The following is a 19,998-nucleotide window of genomic DNA, read 5'->3' as shown; positions in this document are numbered from 1 at the left end:
GAAGTTAAAAAGTACAGTCTGTCCTGTAGTAAAAAGTGCTCATCCTAGAGATGATCATATATTTTGAAACAAGCCTTGCAGAAGGACATAAGGCAGGACTATATTGGAAGAAATATTGTGGGATCCTATAATGTACATAAATATACATATTATTTCTCTCTGTTTTGTACCAAAGGCACTCAATTTTGAAGAAAAGTGAATTATTCACCACCTTTATTAACTCAATACTTAAATGACTTCTCTGTTTATCACAATTTTATTTTCTTTCTAAAATATTTCATTTAGCACCCAATTTAAATAGATGTACATACTAGATCATTTAGCACTATTCAGAGAAATAGTCAAAATGCTTTTCTTCTCAGAGTTGATAAACTAAGAAAAGTATTGCAATTACATGTTAATTAACAAAGCTATTCATTGATCCCAAGACCTTATGAGGAGTAATGATTTAATTTTTTTTTTTTTTTTTTTAAGATTAAGGCTTGACTGAATCCATTTTTTTCTTGATAACCTATACTAATTTCTGTCCCGAGGAGGTTGAATTACCTTGCCCTGTTGGCTCAGTCAGTTCGGGCTGCTGTAGCTGAGTACCATGGGGAGGTGGTTATGTACAACAGAAATTTATCTCTCGCAGCGCTGGAGGGCTGGAAATCTGAAGTGTGCCCCATGGTAGGGTTCTGGCAAGGGCCCTCTCCCAGGTTGAAAACTTCCTCCTGCTCACTTTGTTCTCACAGAGTAGAAGGGGTGAGGGAGCCCTCTGTGGTCTCTCTCTCTCTTTCTTATTAAAATGTGTTTTTATTGAATTTAGAGAGAGGAAGGAAGAGTGATAAAGAGATAGAAGTATTGATGAGAGAGAAACCTCTATCATCTGTCTTCTGCCTGCCCCTCACTGGGGGTTGAGCAGGAAACCCAGGCATGTGCCCTGACTGGTAATGGAACCAGTGACTTCTTGGTTCATGGGTCAACACCCAACCACTGAGCCACATTGGCCAAGCGGGGGTCTCTTTTATAAAAACAGGGATCCCACTACTGAATTATCCGCCCTCAGGACCTAACCACCTCCTGAAGGCCTCACCTCCTGCTACCATCACATTGGGCATTAGGATTTTGAAGGCACAAGTAACTGCAGTTTTCTCTGCAACACAAATGGTGCATGCAAGATATATTAGTTTGTGTGTTAGTTTGACAGTTGATATTGATAGCGTCAAAGACTTCACATAGTGCTTAGCACCAAGTAAAACCTAGTAATTTCCCATTACGACGGATTCATCGCCACAAGGGTTAAATTGCCAAGACAAACTCGTGTTCTTTAAATATCCAATTGTAAACTTTCAACTATAGAAAGACTAAGGCAAAAAAGCGGCATACACACAACCCTTTTCTCTGAGGGGATCCTAAACCCTCAGACCTCAAACCCTCAAATAGATTTTCTATAAAATGTTCCTTTCCCTGGGTCAGACAGCACTAACAACACCTGCGGAACATTATTCTCTGGGGGCTCCGTCTGAGAGTAGGCTTGCTCAGTATTTATTCTCTGGCACTCAAGCAGAGAGGAAATATCCGTTACTGCTTTCTATTCTCCAACAGTGGCCAGAGCTCTGTAAGTTCCGAGTTTATTTATAACTAACTATCTGGATGCCCAAGTACACACTACTAAAAACATTTTTAAGTTATGTTCCACTGTTACAAAACCCAGTTATGGTGGTTGACTGTTTATTAGAAGATCTGTTTGAGGTCAAACATTATAGATGCAGTAAACCATTTCCTTCCCGGGAGGAATTATGATGGATTTTTTTTTTTTTAAGAGAGTCCTCTATAAATAGACTGATTCTTATTTTTCTCCTTTATTTTTTCTCTCGCTATTTCTGCTATATGTCTTTGCAAAAGTCTCGATGCCCCCATTTTCACCTGGATGCTTTATGGACGACAGACATTTATGAACAGCTGTTCCTGTAAGCCTCGGTTTATTTTAGAATCTATGTTACTTGAGATCAGAGGTAAGAATAGAGACACTCTTCTGCTGCTTGCACTGTTCTGGGAATTCCCGTTACTGCATAACAACATCCCCTGACTTCTCAGTGGCTTCCAAGTCTCATTCTTCCTTCCTTGCTCACCTTGCCTGAGAGTTGAAGGTCAGCTAGGACAGCTAGGACTCTGAGGAGCTTGCTAGGGCTCGGTCAGTTTGCAAGACTATCCACACCTACTCATTTTGGAACTGAGGCCGAAGGAATAGCCGTTGACTGAGGTTGGCAGTGCTCTTGGTGGGAGGTAAGAGGTCCCGGTCAAGCCACACCCTGCATTCAAACTTTCTGCTTGGATATGGCAAATGCCATATGACGAAGACCAAAGTCAAGTTTGCCAGGAAGCAAAGAGAACGAACAAATAATTATAAATTATACACATTAGAGTTTCCAATCCTTTGAATCCCTCCTATAACTTACATTTGCTCACTTCATTTTATGTGGAAATATGTCTTCCCACCCCTCGCTAAATGTTGAGTCCTACCTTTGAGTAGGTAATGCTCACTAATGGACTTTGTGAGGCAAAGGGCTAGAAATGGCAGAGGTCTTGAATGATCTGTGTTTTCTTGCAGAGAGGAAGTGAGGTGGCTTTGTACTTTGAACACACTTCTCTGAGGCATAAAGAGCTACGGTCAGTTTCAGTACAAATACTTTCAGTTTATAAGCATCCAGAGTGGGGCCATTCAATTCAGCATTTTGTGATGTTTACACTGGTTCAGAATAAGTACAACCGTGAGTTTTATTTTGTACCTCCTCTGGATAGTGTCATCTGATTTTTCTTTTTCTTGCCAGATGGATAACATTTCTGTCAGTTTCATGTTTACTCTCTGGAGTATTATGATATTAAATTGGGAGGCCCTTTCATATCTCCTTAAAATCATCTGTGTCCAGTGAGATCTGTGTCCAGCCCACTGAGGGCCCAGCATATCTCTGAAATCCTTGGGAGTAATTGCTGCTCTTAGGAAGTGTGGGATTTTCATAACACAGTTAGAGAGTCTGTTATTTTAGGCAAGGACTTAACGTCTGTGGGCCCTTATTTTCTCAGTTAAGACAGTAGCAGAATTATTACAGCTTTAACTATCTCACAGACTGGGTATCAAGCATACAATAAGCATCACATCTTTAGAAAATGTAACTTTTGTATTATCTCACTGGTTTGAAAGTATACATTCTTTATTATTGTCCATAACATAAGTCATCCTGCATACGCATTGAACATTGTCATGGTTTTACTCCTTTGCAATATTTTCTTTAAATTTGTATGAAGCACACGTGCTTTTTAAACTGGATTGTATAGTATTGCGTTAAAAATGAAAATCCTAAATTTACTGCCAGCTTTTAAAGGGCTGGGGTAATCTTTTACAGGTAATTGACAGGTTGTTCATCATAGAGATTACCACTACCGGCTGCAAGTGCTGCCTGTAGGTTAAGTGGAGTATTGAGAAAAACTCCTATTCCCCTAATGAAGAGAGGCAGGAAATATTCTGTAATTACTACTAAATATATATATTTTTAAATACGTAAAAAATAGTTAGGGATATGCTGGGACTCTTAATCAGGTTGCTTGTGAATACACACAGATATCTGAAAATCATATGATTTATCTGGCTTTCACTTGCAAAGATCATGGGTAGATATTTGGGTTGGCACGAAAGAGGGACACTATTTAACTGTTTGTTTTTTTAATAACTCTGATAATAAAACTCATTAATCCACTCATATATTTTAAATATAATTCTGACATCAAAAGTAAGTAGGGAAGACATATATTCTGGGTTTCTGAGGATAAAATAAAATAATATATGCAAAACCCAATGACATATATATTGTTTAATGAATGATGTCTATTTTATCCTTGGGAATAACTGTAATAAATATCAAATTTCTCATGTCTGCTAAGATAGCCTTTCTTTTGCAAATCAGGTTAAAGAGTTTTGAACTTCATCCCACATATCACAAGAGCCAATCAAGTCTCTTTAGTGTCAGAGGCAGTTTATCTTATGATGGCTGCAAGCATAAAAGAAGCAAGGCCACAATTTTACAAACGGCACAGTAATGCACTGTGATAGAATTATTGGGAGAGGGAGCTTAATGGTCCCAAGTCAAGTTAGACTATCACCCTGGTGAACAGTCAATGGGTGAATACTTCCCTATCCATGCAAACCATATGGTTATTTGGTTACATTTTCATACCCTCTCAGGGCAGGTGTAGTATAAAATTTACCACTGTGACAATATTGGTATGTGGTTCTGGGAGCATTGTGGCATAGTCCAGTTCAGTAATGACAGCAGTAGGTCTCCAAATGAAGTGGCATGATAGACTTTGACAGTATTTTGTGATGATTACACTGGTTCAGAATAACTACAACTGTGAGTTTTATTTCATACCTCATATGGATAGTGTCATTTGATGTTTTTTTTCTTACCAGATTGATAACATTTCTGTCACTTTCATGTTTACTCTCTGTAGTATCATGATATTAAATTGGGAATGTTGTTAAGTAAGGGCCCTTTTGTATCTCCTTAAAATCATTTATCCCAAGTTCTACTTTATTTCTAAATTTATAGACCATTTAATCCCTTGTTGGTGATAGTTGAGTCCTGGAAGACAAGATGAGAGTATGGCCAGAGTATAAGTTTGTTAGCACTGCTGTAACAAAATGCCACAAACTGGGTGGCTTAAGCAGTAGACATTGCTGTTTCACAGATCTGATTACACAAAGATCATCAGAGTCAGTGTCCTCTTCAGGCCGTGAGCCAGAATCCTGTCCATGCCTTTGACCTAGTTTCTGGTGGTTTGCTTCCGGTGGTTTTGGCATTCCAGGATTTGTACAATTACTGCCCAGCCTTTGTCTTCATCTTCACATGGCATTCACCCTATGTGCTTATCTGTCTCCATAAGGACACTAGTCATACTGGATGAGAGCTCACCCTAATGACCTTAGTTTAATTTGATTATCTCTGTAGAAACCCTATCTCCAAATAAAGTCACACTCTGGAGCACTGGGGTTAGGACTTACAAATTTGGGGGGAGGGGAGGCGTCCACAATTCAACCCATAACAACAGTCAGCATAGTTCAGATTTTCAAAGCATGGCTTGCAATGGTAAACTTGCAGGAAAGGACAGATAGACCTTCTCTTTGTTTGGGTGTGCTGGGACTGGGTTGGGAAGAGCTCATTAAGCAATTGGAATACCAGTATTTTAAGGTAAAATTCAGATTGAGATTGTTTGGGAGGCAATGTGCCATTTATTAAATAACAGTAATAATAAATCTCACTCCAACAGTGCCAGGAAAATGCTAACACAATGTAGGTCCCTAAATGATATGCCATCCCCTGTTGATTCTTGGTTTTGCCATTCTTTAATCAATTAGTTAATTAATTTTGAAAAAATATATATTTTATTGATTTCAGAGAGGAAGAGAGAGTGAGAGAGAAACATCAATGATGAGAGATAAAAATTGATCATCTGTCTCTTGCATGCCCCCTACTGGGGACTGAGCCTGCAATCTGGGCATGTGCCCTGACCAGGAATCAAACTGTGACCTCCTTGTTCATAGGTTGAAACTCAACCACTAAACAATATCAGCTGGGCCTTAATTTATTTTTTACTACTCTCTCTCTCCCTCTTTTTAAATTTTCTTTTTTATCTTCTTATTTTTCTCTCTCCTGGTGATCTAAAATCACTGTGTCATTGTGGCCAACATCTTAAGCATGCTGACTACTTCCCTTTAAATTATTTTAAGGAATAAAAAGCAAATGGATATTAGAAATAAATATCATATCTGGCCGAAACTGGTTTTGCTCAGTGGATAGAGCGTCGGCCTGCAGACTGAAAGGTTCCAGGTTCGATTCCAGTCAAGGGCATGTACCTTGGTTGAGGGCACATCCCCAGTATGGGGTGTGCAAGAGGCAGCTGGTCGATGATTCTCTCTCATCAATGTTTCTAACCCTCTATCCCTCTCTCTTCCTCTCTGTAAAAAAATTCAATAAAATATATTTTAAAATATATATCATTTCTGGAGAAATTCTGGGGTACACTAAATGCAACAAATATACACTTAAAAAGGAAAACAAAAAATATCGACAGTCTAAGCCCCTTCTGCCCACATTGCATCTGTTTCCCCAGTCCCCCTCAGTCGGTGGGGGTGAGTGAGAAGCAGGAAGAAAGGGAAGAAGGAGAGATGACATCTGTGTTTGTGTCTCCCTAGGTGTTGGCTGTGAGTTTGTGACTCATTGCTTCGTGCTTTCTTGGCAGGGACCATTCCACTTTTCTGGGTAGGTTTCAGCTGTCCTGTGTGGTTAGCTAGTGGTATAATCCCTCCTCTGTTTGTGCTAAGTATTATTTTAGCATGCAACCCAATCAGAACTATTATTTTCTGGAAGCATGTTAATTCAGATATTGGTTTGGTTTGTGAAAAACAGGAGCCAGCTAAGCCAGGAATTACAGCAGAATACACAGTTCTTCCTCCCTGCCATCTTATCCGGAGGGAAGGTGTAGGTCCAGCAGAACGCCAGCCTCATGGTGCGCTTTAGATTCTGCCCCTAGTAACAAAGCAGAAACACTGACACACCTGACAGCCAAGGGGAACCGCCACTGCCACTGTAGTCATTTGAGTGGTCATTCTGCTTTTGTAATTCAGGATGGACCTGGCCACTGTGTGCCCTTCTGCATAGGGATGATTTCCACTGGTGCATTTCTGTATAAGGTTTATTTCCATAGGCGCACTTCTGTATAAGGGAGGTTCCACAGATGTACTTCTGCATAGGGGAGTTCCCACTGGTGCATTTCTGCATAAGGGGGGCTTGCTCTGCCACTATGGCGGTCTCACATGTAATGGTATTATATGGGATAAATGGGAAGTGATATCCAATGTATTTGACATCTGGGTATTTTATTCTGTTCTCTTCTACTGCACTGTACTCCATTCCATCCTATTCCTTTCCACTATATTCCTTCATTAAAATAGAATTTCAATGAAATTAAATTTTTGGTGAGTATGAATAATACTAAGTTAGATGGTGACTTGAAATTTTAATTTTATTGAACTTTTTTCTCCAACCAGTATTGTTCCCACTTCTCCACACATATTAAGCTGTACCAAGCAGAGGAATAAAAGGGAGATCATGTGTTTAAACCATGATACAAATAAAAATTCAAGCCTGACAAATAATACTTCCTCTGGACTTATAAATGTGTTGGCAAATGAAATGTTTCATTTTCACATTTCAGTGGATTTTAAATTTCTCTTTGGGCTGTAATGAGCAGACAGTAATAAACTTCACTCTATAGTAAGTATGAATGAATGGTCATTATCTCGCAAGCTGGGTAGGGGCATACTTTTAGTTACTCTTTGATGATATAATATTTAATGTTAAGGAATCATTCTGATTGATGTACACCAGTTGAGGATGGTGATGGGTGTGGGAGCACAAGTACACGGTCAAAGTCATTCTCTTAATGATTTGAGTTAGTCTGTCACAGTGGTCCCTGTGTGTCTCTGCCTCAGATCTGTTTTCCAGAATGTATTCTGTTTTCCAGTAAAAAGAGAAGTATAGCTGAAACCGGTTTGGCTCAGTGGATAGAGCGTTGGCCTGCGGACTGAAAGGTCCCAGGTTCGATTCTGGTCAAAGGCATGTACCTTGGATGTGGGCACATTCCCAGTAGGGGGTGTGCAAGAGACAGCTGATCAATGGTTCTCTCTCATTGATGTTTCTGACTCTTTGTCCCTCTCTCTTCCTCTCTATAAAAAAATCAATAAAATATATTAACAAAAAAAGAGAAGTATATTACACCAAGCCAAGGCATATGAACAATTAATTCCAAGTTGAAACTTAATATTGGATAATGACTGGGCAATGGGTCTTTATGTTAACACTCACTCCAAGTATGAGGAAAATTATTAAGTGGGAGGAAGGACCACTGTATTTTCTAACTGTTCCATATTAATAAATAATGTGGTGAAAGATAGAAAAGAGATTGCATATTGAGCTCTCTTCTTAAACCTTCTGTGTAACCAGTGGATTATGATGTTCTATTCATTTTGCATTTGAAGTTCTTCTCAAAATCATTCTAACAATGCTTCCAATCTGTGAATAAAACAGAGTTGAAAGTACTAGAAATCTGTCCTTATACTTAGAAAACAATTGTTTTGATAGAAACTGTCCTAAATTTAAAAAATATATATATATTATTGATTTTTTTCACAGAGAGGAAGAGAGAGACAGAGAGCCAGAAACACTGATGAGAGAGAAACACCGATCAGCTGCCTCTTGCACCCCCCCCACTGGGGATGTGCCCACAACCAAGGTACATGCCCTTGACTGGAATCGAACTTGGGACCTTTCAGTCTGCAGGCCGATGTACTATCCACTGAGCCAAACCCGTTTTAGTGAAACTGTCCTAAATTTATTCTTAATTTACATGCATTAAGGCTTGCTCTTTTTGCTGTAAAATTCTATGGGTTTTGTCAAATGCAGGCTCTTGTAACCACCATGGCAATATCATACAGAATATTTTTAATGCCCTAAAAATCCTCTATAATTCACTTACTCTTCCCTTCCTTCCTCTGAATTCCTGGAAACCACTTACCATTTTACTGTCTCTGTAGTTTTGGCTCTTCCAGAATACCATATATTTGGAATCATACAGTTGGTAGAATTTTCAACTGTCTTTCAGTTAGCAGCATGCATTTGTGTCTTTTTGTGGTCTGAAAGCTTATTTCTTTTTATTGAGAAATAATAGGCACAGATGTATCATAGTTTTTATAGCCATTAATTTATTGAAGAACATCTTGGTTGTTTCCAATTTTTGGTGAGTATGAATAATTCTACTATAAACATTCATGTGTAAATTGTTGTGTAGACATGAGTTTTCAAATCAATTGTGTAAATACCTAGGAGCATAATTGATGGATCAGATGGTAAAACTATATTTAGCTTTATTAAGAGATAGGAAATTATCTCCCGGGGTTGCTATTCCATTTAGCATTTGCGATATCAATGAATTAGAATTTCTGTTGCTCCATAGCCTCACCAGCATGTGCTATTGTCAGCATGTGGGTTTTAGTCATTTTAATGTGTGTGCAGTAGTATCTCATTGTTATTTTAATTTGCAATTCTCTAATGATAAATGATGATCAGCATCTTTCTATATGCTATTTACCATCTGTATATCTCCTTTGGTGATGTATTTGTTTATATGCTATTTTGTTCATTTTAGAATTTTGTTTTCTTATTGCTGTAATTTAAGATCTCTGTACATTTTGAATGCAAGTCCATTTTCAGATGTGTTTTGCAAATATTTTCTTCTAGTTTGTGGCTTGTCTTTAAAAATATCTTTCACAGAGAAAAGGGATTTCATTTTAATAAAATCCAACTTATTATGTTTTTCTCTCTTTTGATGTTATATCTAAAAACTCACTGCCAAACCCAAAGTCACCTCAAGCTTCTCTTGTGTTTTCTTCTAAACACTGCATATCCTTTTACATTTTACATTTAGGTCTAAGATCCATTTTGAGTTGATTTTTATAGTAAAGTCTCTGTCTAGGTCCTCCTCCTCCCCTTCCTCCTTTTCTTCCTTCTTCTCCTCCTCTTCTTCCTTCTCCTTCCCTTTCTCCTTCTTATATTGTAGATAGATAAATGTCCAATTGTTTCAGCACCATTGAAAACAACTTATTGAAAAGGATAGTCATTGAATGGACTTTGTTTCTTTATATCAAAGATCATTTGACTATTACTGGTATCTCTACTTTCTTCCATTGTTTCATGTGTCTGTTCTTTTGCCAATACCATACTGACTTGATATGTAATAAGTCTTAAAGTTAGGTAGTATCAGTCCTCTATGTTCTTCTTCAGTATTGTTTGGACTGCTCTGGATTTTTGCCTTTCCATATAAACTCTTGAATCAGTTTGTTGATATCCACAAAGTAGTTAGTCAGGATTTTAATTGGGATTATGTTAAATTTATAGATCAAGTTGGAAAAATTGATAACATTATTGAGTCTTCCAATATTTCTTCATTTATATGTGTGTTTTTTATTAGAGTTTTAAATTTTATTCTTATTTTTTAGTTTTATTCTTATATAGATCCTGTACTTATTTTGTTAGATTGATACCTGGTAGGGTAATTCCTGGTAAAACCCATAAAAGTATGAAAATGGGTAAGTGGTAAGGTGTGGGGGGAAAGGAAACATTCTATAATCTTAGTTATGTTATCTGGTCTGTATCTCTGGGTCTTGACCTTCACTGTTTCTCAGCTTCCCTTCCCTTCCCACCCCACTCCACCACTTAGGTGAGATAGAAAGGCTAGAGGGACTGGCATTGGGAAATTTCCCTTCTTTTATATCAGATAACATTTATAAAGTCATTCCCCTTGGAGTTTTTATGAATGCCTTTGTTATGAAAAATGCTCTGGGCATATTTAAGAATGGTTACTTTTGTCTTCTCCTGCCAGAAAAACAAAAAATTGACTCTTCATCATTGGAACCTGGTAGGGTTAATTTGCATACTCACTCCTGATTGGCTTGTGGGTATGGTTTGTGAGCATAGTGGAGGTATGGTCAGTTTGCATGTTTTCTTTTATTAGATAGGATGTTTGACATTTTCAATACAGTGTTGATAGTCTGAGTTTGTTCTTTTCCTTTAAAGAATACTGAGTTTCAGTCTGAAAGACAGTTACTTTTCTAGTGGCTTAACCTGCTCTTGTCAAGGCTTAGTTTTAGGTTTTATTAGGGTTAAGTCTAGAGTATTCCTTTTCCTTATTCTTGGGCCAGAGTAGCTCTACTCTGAAAGTACATACGTTGTAAGATTTTAACTGAATGCTCAGAGTATTCCATTAGATCTCGCCAGTATACCTGGTTGTGATCCCAAAGTATATGACCTGTGTGTCTTTTGGAATCTCTGTTTACTTCACACCTCCCACTACTCAAGACCCTGAGAAGACCTATCCTTACCCACACAGAATCCTGCCTTACACACATATATTTAACTATTTGGTCAACACCGCAAGGGCACTCCTATCAGATTTATGAGGCTCTTTCTCTGTGTACCTCCTTCCTATCTTGTATCTTGTCTTAGACATTCCAGCCACAACTTCAGCCCCTAGATCTGGTTGCTATATCCTCTACTAGGAAGGCTGCTGTTCTGGGTTTGGAAGTCATTTTCCTGTGCTGAGATTTGAAAAGTTCCCCAAGAAAGAGCACAAGGGGGAACGTGGAACTCATCTCCTGAGTTCCCTTTCTCTCATGGACCAGAGTCCTGTGCTTTTGGCTCTCCAGACAGTTGCATCATACATTTTGCATATAACATTGTTTACACTGTGAGGGGGACATGGAAGCCCAATAATTCAATGTGACCAGAATAACAAGTTGTTATTTTCTTTTTAAAGAAAATGTTTAAATAAGTTTAATCCTAATATAATGTCTTAGATACATTTTTACTTAAAAATGCTATAGATTTTGCCGAAACCGGTTTGGCTCAGTGGATGGGGCCTCAGTCTGCAAACTGAGGGGCCCCGGGTTTGATTCTGGTCAAGGGCATGTACCTTGGTTGTAGGCACATCCCCAGTGGGGGATGTGTGGAGGCAGTTGATAGATGTTTCTCTCTCATCGATGTTTCTGACTCTCTATCCCTCTCTCTTCCTCTCTGTAAAAAAAATCAGTAAAATATATCTTAAAAATGCTATAGATTTTACTCTTGCCACTCAGATATTTATTTTCATGTATAGTGTGAGCTAGCATACGATTTTACCTTTTACCATATGAATAATTAATTATCTCTGTACCATGAATTCAGTATCCTTCTTTCAGCCATCCTTTTCAGTTCTTTAGATAGTTACTATCCATCTAGACCAGAAGGATGCAGATTAAGGCTTTCCAAATATAGATGTTAAGGAAGAAATACTGTAGTTAAAAAATATTAAGTGCCAATAATATATTAATTTTGAAGCTTTAAAAAGAAGACTAAAAATGAATGAAAAATGAGAATGTTTATTTCCTGCAATTTAATAAACTTGGAAGCATGATCCCAAAAATGTCATACTTAGCATTTCATTTCCTCTGGGCTTTTAAAATGATGGTAAATTGCAGATGGTGACCTTCTGGATAAGACACTGTTTACAAATGTTAAATTTTAAGTAGGAGTCTTTAATGGTTTTCTATGATGTGTCTCTAGGGAGTAGTCTATGAAATTCAGGCAAAGATTTATAAATCAGGAAAAAGCCATATAACCTCTGTATTACCCGATTGCTCACCTACCCACTCCCAAGGTTGCAACTAGATTTGAAATTCAACTTATTTCAGAATAAAAGTCTTATTCTCAATTAACAGTATCTGATGTCACTTGATTTTATTTTTAGAGGCAATGGGTAGGAATACAATTCTTGGTCTACTAGTGAATATTAGGTTTCTTTGAACTGGTTTTGATAGAAGAATACTGATTTAAAAACTAAAAGAAACTATCAACAAAATGAATAGGGAACCCACTGCATGGGAGAACCTATTTGCCAATGATACATCTGATAAAGGGTTTAATGTGATATTATCAAGATAGTGGAAAGTGTGCAGTTTGCTATGGAGTACCTGAGAAGAAAGAGAATATAAATATGTATGTATATTTTTCTATATAAAATGTGAAAAGATCAAACATAAACCTGAAAAAAATATATAAAGGATTCTTTTGGGGAGAAAATAGGTTGAATGAAATAGGGAAAGAAACTAAGTTTCTTTGCAAATAATTTATTTTATAGTTTAAACATTGGAACTCTGCACAATGTTGGCATCATTATGAACAAAATTAAGTTAAAAAAATCAATCCTTACATATTATCAGTTAACTGAAACAAATAAACTTCTGATTTTAGTTGATGAAATTGCCACAAAGAGAAATTTTAAAACCTTATAATTTGCCTCAACATGTCTAATGGGACATAGGATATATTTTACCAAAGAGAAAAAAAAAATTGCTCTATACAGTGGTGCCTCGCATAAAGAATGCCTCGCACAGCGAACTTTGGACAGGTTTTTCATGAAACCATCGGCCAAAAAGCAGAAAATGGATGAAGATGTGCAAGATTCGGTAGACTCTACTTAGTCTGTCTTAAAATTAAAAAAATGTGTGTTTTTTTTTTTTAAAATTATGTTTTTAGATGTATATAAATAAAAATAATAACAAAAAATTTATCTTTTTTTATGTCATCTTAGCATATTTTATGCTACAGAACGAATTATTTTTTTTAACATGTATTGTTATGGGAAAACGCGTTTCACATAACGAACTTTTCGCATAACAAACTTGCTCCTGGAACGAATTAAGTTCGTTGTGTGAGGCACCACTGTAATCTTAGGTAAAGTGATAGGGACCTGTGAATTAAATTCACAAAAGACAGATTAGTTAAAAAAAAAATATATATATATAGCATTTCATCTCATCTACATGAAAATTCACATTAATGTGACTCAAGTAGGTGGTGAAAATTTGGGGCTTATATCCTGTCTTAACAGGGGAAGGAAAAGAGGATATTTATGTGAAATTAATGACTTCTTATAGAAGGGCAGCAGGAGAGAGGTCATTTATGGGAAAACAGGCAACTTTTAAGAAAGACGAGGAGCCCTTGGAAGAAGAGATCAGAGACATGACACTTTATGACAAAGTCTGCTTAGGTGTGCTGTTGACTTCTGTCTCCAGTGGTGACTGTCCGTCTCCCTGGTTACTCCCAGGGAAGGCATTTATGACAGCTGAGTTCTTTGGGAAAGCTCTGTTTTTAGGCAGTTCAAGAAAAAAGCTTATTCTGAAGTGCCTTGAGTAAAAATTATTTTTTTATGGCACAGTGGAATAGTCTGAACCCCTTCAGTCCAAAGAAAATAAAACTGCAAATAAATTGTTTTTAGTAAGCAATTGCTAGTGTCGAGATTGGATTGTTTATTCTGAGACTGCTATGCATTATTGAAAAATAAAGAATAATGGAAGTTGTCTTATTGTAAATGATGATTGACATTCCTGAGGAAAAGATAGTTGTGCATCTATGGTTTTCAATTAAAAATGCTGTAGTTCTGAATTTAAAGTATCAGTGTGAAAAATATTAAAAGCAAGTAGTACCAGTTTGCTAGTGAGGTGTTATATGACATCATAGTGATGCAAAAAGCAAAATCCTGACCTTGGTTCATTTGGTAGGATATCAAGCCCGTGTCTTCCATAAATACATTGAAAGCAAAAACAGAAACAGGAAGAAAAAAAAAGGAGAAAACTGTAGGTTCAAAAAGACATTGAAAACATATCAACCAGTCACAATGCACATCCTGAAGCAGGCAAGCATACTGTTCTAATTAATTCATTGGACAGTTGTGGAAATTTAAACACAGGCTGGGCATTTGATTATATTGAGAACCCTTTGTCCGTCTTACGGTTTGAGATCTGAGTACCAAAGGACAACATTATTGGCTCTTATTCAAGACAAGGTGGGTCTGGGTTTTATTGTTACAGTTTTTAGACTTAAACTCTGTGTGGTTTTAGTTTCCATCTTAAAGCTTCCAGTCTCCATCTCCTCCTGTGCATCAGTCTTCTCACTTGACGATGGTTACACTGTGTTATTGTGATGGCCCTTGGATGGAAGCATTGTTTCCAAAGTAACAAAGCCTTTTACTTAGGAAAGGGCAGCACCCCTTACTGCCCCCCCCCCCTTTTTGTCATTTATGTGAAGGTTGTTTTTTTTTTTTTTTTTTTTTTCTGTTTCCCCGCCCCCCCTTATGACTCGCTTTGGAAATCTAGATCAGCAATCTTTAGAGGAGGAAGAAGGAACCTCTTTCAAGGAACAATTTTTAAGTAAAAGAAATATTAGTTGTAAAATAATATAAAAAGCAGTTAAGGGAGAATTTGTCACTAACAAGCGTTGAGAATTACAGGGTAGGTATAGCTGAATAATGCTAATGTATTCCCCCCCTCAATCTGTGGAGGTTTCTATAAATAGCACACACAGGCACAAGGCACATCCTTCGTGATTAGCTTCTCCCTCTTGACACAGTTCATCAGCTGGTGCCATCAGGCTCTTTTCAAAGTCATTGCTCCTGATTAAGAGAAATGAGCTGGGTCCGTCAGAGGACTCAGCGAGCTGACAATAGGTGGGAGCAGTCGACTCTGCCAGGGTCTTGAGTGTGTGCAGAGCAGCAGGGGTCTCCTTGTGAGATGACTAGAGGCTCCCGTTCCCCAAGCCATTTGATGTCAGAACTGGAAGCTTGATGTCAGAACTGGAAGCTTCGAAAAAGGAAGTCCTCATCCTGAAGTCACTCTGCTTGTGCGCTCTCTCTCTCCCTCTCTCTCTCTCTCTCTCTCTCTCTCTCTCTCTCTCTCTCTCTCTCTCTCTCTCTCTCTCTCTCTCTCTCTGTGTGTGTGTGTGTGTGTGTGTGTACATGAGACTCCTACTCCAGGTTTCTGCTCAGACTCCCTTATTCCCCTATTGCACCTGCAAACGTGCAGCCGGAAGCAGTGGGAGCCATGCCAGGGCAATGTGAGGGCGGTCCCTCATTAAAAGCCTCCAACCAGAGAAGGGAGGTGGGAGGAAAAAATCTAGTGCCCGACTTTAAGGTTTATGGACTGGATTTTCCAGAAAACGGGACAGTAATATTTTCATTGGTGCTGGTCTTTGACATGGGCCAAGAACTACTTCTACTCTCTACTTTGTTTTTAATTTAGGCAGAGTCAACCATTCAAAGAAATAAGTAGGAATGAAATAAGACAGGGGATGGATGCCGGTATATTACAGAACAGTGGGCCCATCCTCCCTGCTATGATTCAGTAAGGAATTTAATTATGCCTCATTTGGTATATTTTCAAGATACTATTATTTTTTAAAAACTGGAAGCCTTTGAGCTTAAATTTTATAAGAAAAAAATCTGTTATTCAATGTAATTTCCATTTGTTGATAATGTTTTAATAAGAGGAGGAAAAACGGAGAAGTAGAGGAAAAGGAAGAAGAGAAGAAAATGCAGGGCCTGCAGCTTCTCGGTTCTACATTCCCTAGGAATATTTAAAACGGAAATTTCTAGCTTTAGTTATGTGCGCTTTCATTATAGATTTTTTTTTGAAAGCTGTAGCTGGTCTGTGCCCGCACTTCCTATTGTGGGCATGGTTTCTGCATATGAGATTGAATTATTAATACGGATTTCACACTTCTAATGAGCGCCCGCTGTCTTCTTTGGGTCAGTACATTTTTATCATTTTTAAAGAACATTAGTCGTATATGCCAAATCACTATCTAGTTTGATATATTGCTTTTTTTTTTTTTAATTTTGAACTAACTGTAGACTTCCAGAAAAGTTGCATGAATAGTAGAGTTCCTCTATATCCCTAGCCCATTTTCTCTTTTAATACCTGGTATAACTAAAGTACAATGATTAAAACCAGGAAATTAACTTTTATATAGCACTATTAACTTAATTAGCAGAGCTTATTCAAATAAACAAAACTTCTAGAAATAATTATACAAGTCTCAAAATTTTAAAATGAAGTAAGTTGCTACAGATTGGTAATAGCAGATAAGATATTTGTAAATTAGAAGTGAGGTAATAAATTATGTAGCTTTTATCATGGACAAAGCAAATGGAGGGTAAGAGATAAGAATGCCATGAGCAGTCTAACAGACATTTTACTGGAGTCCAATGTAGAAGAAAAATAGAAATGAGAAGGCAACATTTACAGGAAGAATAGTTGAAAAAATTTTAGAAGTGTTGAGAGACAACAAAGCCCAAATATAATTTTAAAAATTCATATATTGTTATCAAAATGGTAAAATTAAACAAAAATAAAACTAACAAGAATATATTGACAGCAGGCAGATAAATGAGAAATACCCTTGTTCAGAGGAAAGACTGGCTGACTGATTTCTGAAAAGCAACTATAAATATCATAAGACAACGGAAGTCTCTTTCAAAAACACTGAAATAAAATAACTGAGATCCAAAATTTTATGCCTAGAGAAAATATACTGCATGAAGAGAAGTCAAGTATAAACATCTGCAATAAACAAAGATTGATGGAATTTGTTACTAGTAGATTCTCACAAAGAAAATTCTAAAGCATTTTAAGTAGAAGATAAATTAATACAAATTTAAGTTCTGAAAAGCCAGAAGGAATTAAAAGCAAGAAAATATATTCCTGCCTGTGGGAAAATGTAAATGAACATAAAATATATAAAATAATAATACTAATGCTTAGTGGAGATCATAAGTAAAAAAATATAGTAGACTAAAATTTCCAGGAAAAAAAGTAACATGAGTTGGGAGGCATGTAAATTCGGTTTACATTTTAATGTGCTTTTATTTTCTGTCAGGATGATAAAGGTTTTGATTTTCCTTAGAAATGGAACTCCCTACTACATGAAAATCAATTCCAGGTTAATGGAAGCCGTCTATATGGAAGGGTTTTACAAAATAATGCAGAAGAAAATCTTTGTGGCATTGAGATATAGTAGGGTTTTTAAAAACAAGATGCTAAAAGCTCTAATCATGAATGAAAAATGATAAGTTTATTAACCTATACATAACCTATTCATTGAACATTTTTATGTAACCAGTGTTTTGAACTCTACATCTAGTCAATTGCTTGTCTCCATTTTGTTCTTTATCTGGAGTTTTGTTCTGTTCGTTCATTTGGGACATAGCTTTTTTGTTGTTGTTTGTTTTTTGTCTACACACACACACACACACACATCTCAGCCACAATCTTGCTGGTTTTTACAGCTATAAATCATGGGGAGTTTCTTCTGGGCAGTGGACCTGAGCTGGGAGGCCTGGTGTGGGAATGGAACCCCTTGATCTCCTTGTTTGCCTAATTTCCAGCACTCCTGAGGTGGGAATGTCATGGGTGGGAAAGGTGGGGAGGCTTATGGTGGAGTACAGAGAATCACCATCAGCACCCCACATCAGAACTTTGTGTATGAGCTCGATGGTGTGGGAGGTGGCAATGGATGTATATGGTAGAAGAATTCTTCCTGTGTGAATGAGGTATTTGTCTCTAAGGAACAGTGACCCATTATCCACCTTAGAGTTGTTGTTATAATGCCCATTACACTATCATTGCCTTTCTTGAATTAAATCCCTACTATATATGCTTTCTTGGTGCTTCATTCACAATTTCAGTTGTTTGAAATATTCACAGACTCTTATAAGGTATGTCTTGTTGCCGAAACTGGTTTGGCTCAGTGGATAGAACGTTGGCCTGCGGACTGAAGGGTCCCAGGTTCGATTCTGGTCAAGGACATGTGCCTTGGTTGCGGGCACATCCCCAGTGTGGGGTGTGCAGGAGGCAGCTGGTTGATGATTCTCTCATGGATGTTTCTAACTCTCTATCCCTCTCTCTTCTTCTCTGTAAAAAATCAACAAAATATATTTTTTTAAAAAAGGAATGTCTTGTTTTAAATCTTTAATATATTCCTGCCATTTTCTGCAATATACAGTGTTTTTAATGCTTTAATTTAAACTTATCTCAAAATTAACATGAATTTTCTCTTTATCCTCTAACTTCAGAGCAATAATAATTCAATCACAGCCTTGTCATTACTGGATGTTTGCTCCTATGCATTTGTTTTGAGAGCATCTATATAAAGAAACACATTAGACATGATTTTGCAATGGAAAGATACAATTTATTGAAAAAAGAAAAGTGCATCTTTTCATTTTGATAAACATATATTATCTATCTAATATATCCATTGTCATACATATGGAGTCATTGCTTAGATACTCAAAGAATATGCTAGCTAGCATATAAATGTTGTCTATTTTATTCTGATTACTGTCATCTACATTTCTGTTTCTTAACCCATGTTTGGTAAGAGGAGCAATGTGGTAAAATTTTATTTTTAACTGGTGACTGGCTTATAATCTTTGCTACAACATTTCTGAAATTCTGCTGGCATAGAACTGATAAACAAAAATATGGCAAAAGCAATCAGTGGTTGTTAACATACGTTTAGTCTGTTGAGAGAAAATCCTATTTGGCATTAAATTTATCTTCCCATGGAAATGTAGGGAAGATACTTTAAGAGTCATCTTTGCTTATAATTTATGGTTGGCATAAATCAGAAAACTAAGAAAACAATATCGTAGCATCTTTTCTCCCTTCATTTGTGGGTTTCTACTCTTTCATTCCTCATTCCATTTCTTGTGAGATAGGAGATCTCAATTTCTTGTGAGATAGGAGATCTCAAGAATCAAGATATAAAGCAGTGTGCATAGTGTACATAAAAAATTATAATTTTAAAAATATTTTTCATTGGATCAGAGTGCCAGAAAAAACAAACAAGAGGATAGAAGAAGTTCCCTCAACTTCACAAAGCAAAGCAGTTGTATGTTATGTGCTGGGTGAACCAATTTGATCTTAAGTTCTAGATACATGCTATACATTCTGAACCAACAGGCAGGGAATTGAGCCGGTGATGGAGAATGTTTTATCTATGTTGCAAATATTAAGCCTGTGACAGTTCTCATTCAATGGATATGACTCATGATTCTAATGATACAAGACATTTTAGTTCAAATGATTAACGATAAAATTTTAGAGACTCTTTGTTATTTTATTTTTTAATTCTTTACTGTTAAAATATTACATATAGTATTACATATGTCTCCTTTCTCCCCACTGGCCTCTCCCCAGGCCACCTTCACTCCCTAGCACAAGCCCCCACCCTCTCAGTGTCTGCATCCGTTTGTTATGCTTATATGCATGCATACAAATCCTTTGGTTGATCTCTTACCCTCCTAGAGACTCTTAAAATTCAGTATTATTATACTGAAATCAGTCTCTGACATTGGACTGATGTCCAAGCTTGGTTGCTCTGAGCAAGTTTCCTATACATTGCAGCTCAGATTCCTAATGTGTAAAATGTGGACAATTTAAATATATTCATTTTACACTTATATGGCAATGATATAAGTTAATAGATATTAAGCCAGTGTATAATCAGCATGCAGTAGTAAATGTTCTAC

General features: G+C 36.9%; 1 long non-coding RNA gene across 1 annotated transcript in view; it reads left to right on the top strand.

The window, feature by feature from the left end:
- Positions 1 to 2,226: 2,226 nt before the first annotated feature.
- The window catches only part of LOC311631755, a 92,768-nt gene continuing 74,996 nt past the window's right edge, over positions 2,227 to 19,998 (top strand). The window contains exon 1 of the long non-coding RNA XR_014796649.1: positions 2,227 to 2,268. This is a non-coding gene — a long non-coding RNA (uncharacterized lncRNA). The remainder of the gene's footprint in view (positions 2,269 to 19,998) is intronic.

The sequence above is a fragment of the Pipistrellus hanaki genome (genome assembly GCF_964339955.1).
Source record: "Pipistrellus hanaki genome assembly, chromosome: 13".
Taxonomy (NCBI): Eukaryota; Metazoa; Chordata; class Mammalia; order Chiroptera; family Vespertilionidae; genus Pipistrellus; species Pipistrellus hanaki.
The sequence above is the reverse complement of the archived record's forward strand: the minus strand, read 5'-3'. Positions and strand labels throughout refer to the sequence as shown.